The sequence below is a fragment of the Culex pipiens genome, chromosome 3 (genome assembly GCF_016801865.2).
Source record: "Culex pipiens pallens isolate TS chromosome 3, TS_CPP_V2, whole genome shotgun sequence".
In the NCBI taxonomy this organism is placed as follows: Eukaryota; Metazoa; Arthropoda; class Insecta; order Diptera; family Culicidae; genus Culex; species Culex pipiens.
In genome coordinates this window covers 119,008,421-119,015,565 of record NC_068939.1, presented here as the reverse complement: position 1 = coordinate 119,015,565, position 7,145 = coordinate 119,008,421, and the positions used below count along the sequence as shown (strand labels likewise).

The 7,145-nt window shown below is 40.5% G+C and overlaps 1 pseudogene; it reads left to right on the top strand.

Moving 5' to 3' along the window:
- The first annotated feature begins 2,146 nt into the window (after positions 1 to 2,146).
- LOC128093564 (superoxide dismutase [Mn], mitochondrial-like) lies at positions 2,147 to 3,549 on the top strand (annotated as a pseudogene).
- Positions 3,550 to 7,145: the final 3,596 nt, after the last annotated feature.

Genomic DNA, 7,145 nt, shown 5'->3' with positions numbered 1-7,145 from the left:
AGCCTAGCCTGGTTGTCGTCCACCCACAGGCCAATCGTCGCACGCGCCACTTCGTCCTTCTCCACCCACTGCTCCGAGGGAACTTGCGGCTTCTCCTTGGAGATAACTGACCACAACCTTTCCTTGATGAGCAACATCTCCATTTTAAACTTCCAAGTGTGGTAGTTTATGCTGGTCAGTCTGGGAAGGGCGTAGCGCTGGTCCGCCATCTTGCCGGAACTTTTCACCAATCGTCCGGCTGCAACTTTTTCCTCAGCTTCCGCGCGACCGAACTCCTCTTCCGCTGCGTTCCTGGGCACAAAACCTGTTGGCCGGATTAGCAGAGTACCGACGGCAGCAGGGAACGCGAAAAGGAGGGACGGATCCGGTTAACTTTGTCGGAAAATAAAATACGCGCGAGTAACAACAAAACGTGTCTTTATTGTTGCGAAGCTGGCTTAGAACTAACTGTGTGTGACGTGTCACTTTTTCTCTTGAACGGCGGCGCCGTTGTGCGCAGGGTTGCATCCGCGCACGTCACCTCCAATAGGGTGGCTCAACACTAGGATCATTCGGAAGGTCTTTCGATTATCTAACTAACGATAGGTCGCATGATGGACCCGGACATAATTTTCATTGAAATATCTGAGATCCGGCCTCCAAAAAGTGTATAAATAACACTTAAGTGCTAATAACTTTTGATAGGGTTGTCGGATCCACGATGTTTTCGAAAAACTGCAAATATTTCGATAAAATCAAACTTACGGTGGCTTTATCTTGAAAATGGAGCCTTTTCGGTTGCAAATTCAATTTTACATAAAAAAATTAGGTATTTTTTTCTTGTATGAAATTTGGATTATTTTTTTCAAAAATCACTATTTTTCAAAAATTTATAACTCGGCGGCAGATTTTTTGACCATGCTTCTCTATTGCTCAAAAGTTGCATATTTTTGTCCCCTTAAACATATCAAAAAATCTCGATAATAAAAAAATACGTATTTTGGGAAATTTAGTTTTTGCGAAAAAAAAATGTTAACCCTCTACTGCCCAATTTTTTTCCCGTGTTTAGGAGGTTATTTTGAGCAACTTTTGTTCTACGAAAAACTTTACTTCTCTTGTTTTATGTTTTTGTTGTTTCATTTTTAAGTATTTGAATCTGCATTTATCTTGTTTAGTTTATGTTTGTTTTTGGTAGTATTTGGCCTATTCTACCATTTCCTATCATTGCATTTTGCCTATCTAATAAATACGTAGAGGCATAGTCTGGGGCACTAGAAAAATTACTGCATACTTCTTTTTACTTAAAATATAAGGAATGTTAGTAAAAAACACTGCTAAAGTTGACCCCTAAAAAAATGACAATTTTAAAAATATTGGCAAAGTCACATAAAACAAGTAAAGCTTCCAGCCCATAAATTTTCTAAAATTTTAAGTGTTCTTCTTTCCAATGTTTTTTAAAGATAACAATTGGTTGAAAAATTGATTTTTGGCGTTTTGTAAATCGAAGCCCGTCTAAAGGCGGGGTTGGGTTGTAAAGGGTTAATAAAAAAATCGGCAATTTTTTTTCCGTTTACCTATTTTTTTTCTCAATAGTCCTCAACAATACCTACAACTTTGCCGAAGACACCAAATTGATCAGAAACTTCACACGAAAGTTACAGCTGTTTGGATATTCACGTAGGTACAGCCGCCAAAATTGTATGGAGACTTCTATGGGTGCACAAATGACACAAAATAGCTTCTTTGGTCATAGGGAAGGCTACCCACAAAGTTTGAGTCAAATAAAAAAATACAAAAAAAATGGTAGAAATCGGCCGATTTCGTAGATAATTGCTCCTAAGTAAGATGTACCGAAAACTTTACAAAAACATTCAAATTTATGAATCCAGTGTATGTAGTAGGCTTATGCTTTGGAATGTTTCCCTATTTCTGGTGCACATTTCAGGCCGTTGCAAATACTTTTTGAAGTCGACATAAAGTTTGACAAATATTTGCAACGGCATTACAAGAAATAAACAATAACAAAAAAGGATATTTGCAATTTTTATGTTTGCCTAATATTTCCATTCTTCCACAAAACTTTAAATTTGAGGTAACAAATGCATAATTTCAAAATGTGTCTCACGAAAAGCTTAATATGCATCAATATACATCACCTAGCCTAGGGGTCGGACATCTCGGTCAATAGGTTAACAATAGTTTGTTAACATATTTATATTTCGTCAATAGTTTAACGTGACCTTACCTTGTATTTTGCAACCTTGATCCAAAAAAAAAAACGCTGTCAAATTAAAATGTCAACATAAACGTAAACACACACACACTCTGTCACAAAAATTATCAACTGGACGGTGCCATCAAGTTTCAAGGCGGTGGCCACATCATCCATTCGATCTTCCGCAAGAACTTCTTGCTGGACCGGTTGGCTCCGTTGGCCGAGCTGAAGGAGGCTTTCGAGCGGGACTTACATTGACTCAAGAAATAGATGGAGGCCGCCGCCGTGGCCGTCAAGAGTTTGGAGCTACAAGAAGACGACATCGCTTTGGTTATGGCCTGCCCGGACCAGAACCCGCTGGAGGCAACTACGGGTTTGGTTCCACTGTTCGGAACTGACGTGTAGGGGCATGCGTACTACCTGCTGAGCAAGAACCTGCGTCGCAATTAAGTCAATGCCATTTGGGACGTGGGCAACTGGTAGAGTCGGCAGGAGTTCCAGAAATAATGTTAGGAAGTAAACATTTAATAAAATTATAGCGAAGATTCTGAAGAAAGAAATTTTAAGGCTAATTCGAATTTTAACCTTGCCAATCCTGTGCACCGGCCGGGAGACATGACCGTCTGTTCCTGCTAAGACCTCCCTCCTGTCTGAACGTTATCTTGCGTGGCTCCGTGCGGACGGTACTGAAGTCCATGCGAAAAGGAAACGTTCTACGATCCGCTGAGCCGGTGCATTCAGACCGTAAGCTGAGCGTTTTTTTCCGGAATGCCAAGTTCGACCACGTTATGCGTCTGAGAAACGCCGGAATAATCGATTCAGGGCGATTCGGAGGTTCGGATTGGGGATTCAATTTATTAACAGGTTTAATTGAATGTTTTACCTCCTTTATTTCACGCGAGAGGAGAAATTACGGCCATATTCATGGTCAGAAATCTGGAAAAATCCTGCGAACCGAGAAACCCGTTAAATTTTGCCGCAAGCTGCACCGGAGCTGCTTCTTTTGCTTGCTGCTCTGAAACTTTCTCCCGTTCTAACTCCGTTTTACTCGTTCAAAAGAACAGATTATTCGTTCAGGTAAGAGCGAGGGTAAGAGCTCTCTCTTATAATGGCCGGCTTTGACCGAATTTTCGACTAAGTATTTCTATTTTTCATGTATTTTCGGATTGTTAGCAGAGACTAAGCGGAAACGGCAAAAAACTTCGGTCGTCAAAATGTGGTTGTTGATCCATCTGTCATCTGTCAAACCAAGGTGTCCAAATGCAGGTCGAAACATTTTTCGTTAATATATTGACGAAATATCAAAAACAACGTCAATATATTGACGAATAGTTAAAACTTTGACTCTGACCAACCCCTAGCTCCAAACTCTTGACGGCCACGGCGGCGGCCTCCATCTATTTCTTGAGTCAATGTAAGTCCCGCTCGAAAGCCTCCTTCAGCTCGGCCAACGGAGCCAACCGGTCCAGCAAGAAGTTCTTGCGGAAGATCGAATGGATGATGTGGCCACCGCCTTGAAACTTGATGGCACCGTCCAGTTGATAATTTTTGTGACAGAGTGTGTGTGTGTTTACGTTTATGTTGACATTTTAATTTGACAGCGTTTTTTTTTTGGATCAAGGTTGCAAAATACAAGGTAAGGTCACGTTAAACTATTGACGAAATATAAATATGTTAACAAACTATTGTTAACCTATTGACCGAGATGTCCGACCCCTAGGTTTGGAGCTACAAGAAGACGACATCGCTTTGGTTATGGCCTGCCCGGACCAGAACCCGCTGGAGGCAACTACGGGTTTGGTTCCACTGTTCGGAACTGACGTGTAGGGGCATGCGTACTACCTGCTGAGCAAGAACCTGCGTCGCAATTAAGTCAATGCCATTTGGGACGTGGGCAACTGGTAGAGTCGGCAGGAGTTCCAGAAATAATGTTAGGAAGTAAACATTTAATAAAATTATAGCGAAGATTCTGAAGAAAGAAATTTTAAGGCTAATTCGAATTTTAACCTTGCCAATCCTGTGCACCGGCCGGGAGACATGACCGTCTGTTCCTGCTAAGACCTCCCTCCTGTCTGAACGTTATCTTGCGTGGCTCCGTGCGGACGGTACTGAAGTCCATGCGAAAAGGAAACGTTCTACGATCCGCTGAGCCGGTGCATTCAGACCGTAAGCTGAGCGTTTTTTTCCGGAATGCCAAGTTCGACCACGTTATGCGTCTGAGAAACGCCGGAATAATCGATTCAGGGCGATTCGGAGGTTCGGATTGGGGATTCAATTTATTAACAGGTTTAATTGAATGTTTTACCTCCTTTATTTCACGCGAGAGGAGAAATTACGGCCATATTCATGGTCAGAAATCTGGAAAAATCCTGCGAACCGAGAAACCCGTTAAATTTTGCCGCAAGCTGCACCGGAGCTGCTTCTTTTGCTTGCTGCTCTGAAACTTTCTCCCGTTCTAACTCCGTTTTACTCGTTCAAAAGAACAGATTATTCGTTCAGGTAAGAGCGAGGGTAAGAGCTCTCTCTTATAATGGCCGGCTTTGACCGAATTTTCGACTAAGTATTTCTATTTTTCATGAATTTTTGGATTGTTAGCAGAGACTAAGCGGAAACGGCAAAAAACTTCGGTCGTCAAAATGTGGTTGTTGATCCATCTGTCATCTGTCAAACCAAGGTGTCCAAATGCAGGTCGAAACATTTTTCGTTAATATATTGACGAAATATCAAAAACAACGTCAATATATTGACGAATAGTTAAAACTTTGACTCTGACCAACCCCTAGCACCTAGCCTATTCACCATATTCAAATAATGACAGGAAACGCGAATAATAGAAATCACAAAGTGTAATTATAATATAAGGGTTAATTTCTTTCATATGCAACAAATACAAAACATGTTCAGTTTTTAAATATTTTATTTCATGGAAAAACCAAATTTTACAGATTATGTTAACAAATTAAGTTGATCCTCAAAATATCTCTCCATTGAATCATCAGCCTCTACCACAATCCATCGGTATTTCCCAATTTCCATCGTGACCCCGCGTTCTATTTATCGTCTCCTCTTATGGTTAGTTACAAATCTGAAAAGAATAATGTTGTTTAAAAAGCCCTATATATTTCTTTGAAAATCTCAAATTCACCTTTGAGACATTCAGCCATCAACAGCAATCGTTCTCATTCGACAGTTATGAGGGAAACCTTTGAAAAAAGAGAGAAAGAGAGAAAAAGTTATTAAAAGTGCAAAGGAAATTTCAAAACGTTTGAACAATTTGTTTTTTTTTATAACGAATTGCAGTTAGGTCAACATTAAACCATAACAAACAACTCGTTAAATCACTGGAGAGAGGCATTGAGTATCATTTGTAAGCTCGCGGAACACAAAAAAATTTATTTACAGAAATTTTTAACTTTTATCAATTGTTTTTCTTCTTCAATACCCACAAATAATTTAGATAGCAATCATCGTAAGTTTAACATCAATCAAAACTTTCTAATCTTGTGATATGTGCGTTTTGTTTGGTCAATTCTTCCCAAAATGTTTGCCCACAAAGTTTAAAGTTTGATCATCAATTGCTTTTCTTATCACCGATTTTCGAAATAAAATTGTAAAATAACTGATTGTTATTTTTTATTTCGCTTAGCAAAAAAAAAAATATCTTATTCTTATCAAAATTTAACATCACTTTTAACACTTAAAAACAAAGAAAACTTTCGGCTTAGATCTAAGATTCTCTTGCCGATAAGAATATTACATTCCGCTTAAAGTTATCAATAAGCTTCAATGTACTTTGAACATACATTTTGTAATAAGAAATAACAAACAATGAACTAAACACATTTGGAAAATTGGTGATAAAAAAAATAATACAATGACCCATTTTTAAACCCTGCAAACAAACCCTTTGAGAAGAGGATTCCGCACAAAACGACAGATCAAAAGATTAGAAAATTTAGCTTGATGTTCAAACTCGCGACAATCACCAAGTTCGAATGTTTTGGAATATCAAAGAAGAAAAACGTATCGGAAATACCTATCAGCCCAAATAGAAAAACCACAAGAAATTTAGAGAAAAAGACGCAAAATCAGCGTCCAGTGTAAATTTTGAACACTTCCGCTGTCACAATGCTCAGACAGCGCAGAAGTTTTCTACCGAAAATGGTCCAAGCAGGGCGGAAGACGTGGTTGGCACTAGAATTTCGACTCGCATCTTCTTCGACAATTTCTGACGGAAAATTTGGCTCTTGGCCGCGACATTTGAAAATTTGAACCAATTTTTCCTCTTCCACCTCGACGATTTCCAAACCTGAGTTTTGACCCGTCAGTTCCAGCTCCATCGTGGCCCAAATGGCCTCAACGATACCGCAGGTGCAACGATGCTTTGCTTGCCTGATTGCAATGTGCATGGCCGCTAGCTTGACTTTGCGAAGCAACTGGTCGTGCGTTACCGGAAAGGTTTGGGTGGCCACATCACAGCGGCCAGCACCGTCACCTTTCATTTTACGACGGTAAACTCCAACACGCTCCGGCGGGGGTTGGGCTACGATCCCAGTCATGAAGCTAAGCCAACAGGCCGACAAACACCCCTCGGGACAGCGCTCTCGGCGACTGTCCCGAATCGCCACAGTCAGGGTACGTATAGCCTCCGCAAATGCCTCGGTAGCCTGGACAGACCTGGTCACGGTCCGCTCCTCAGCGGAACAGCCACATTTAGAATTTTGCTCCATTCCTGTAAAAATCGCTGAAAAGAAAGACAAAAAACCAAGCAAAAAACGAAAAAAAGCCAAATCGAAAGCGAGACAATGCCAGACACGACCTCACAAAATGACACTCAAAGCCTCTCTGATTAAAATTTTGGTCGAGCGCTGTATTTTCCTTTTTCCTCTGTTGGCCGTCGCTATGGGACCCATGGTTACCTGCGCAACTTTGTTTGGAAAAATAACAAGGC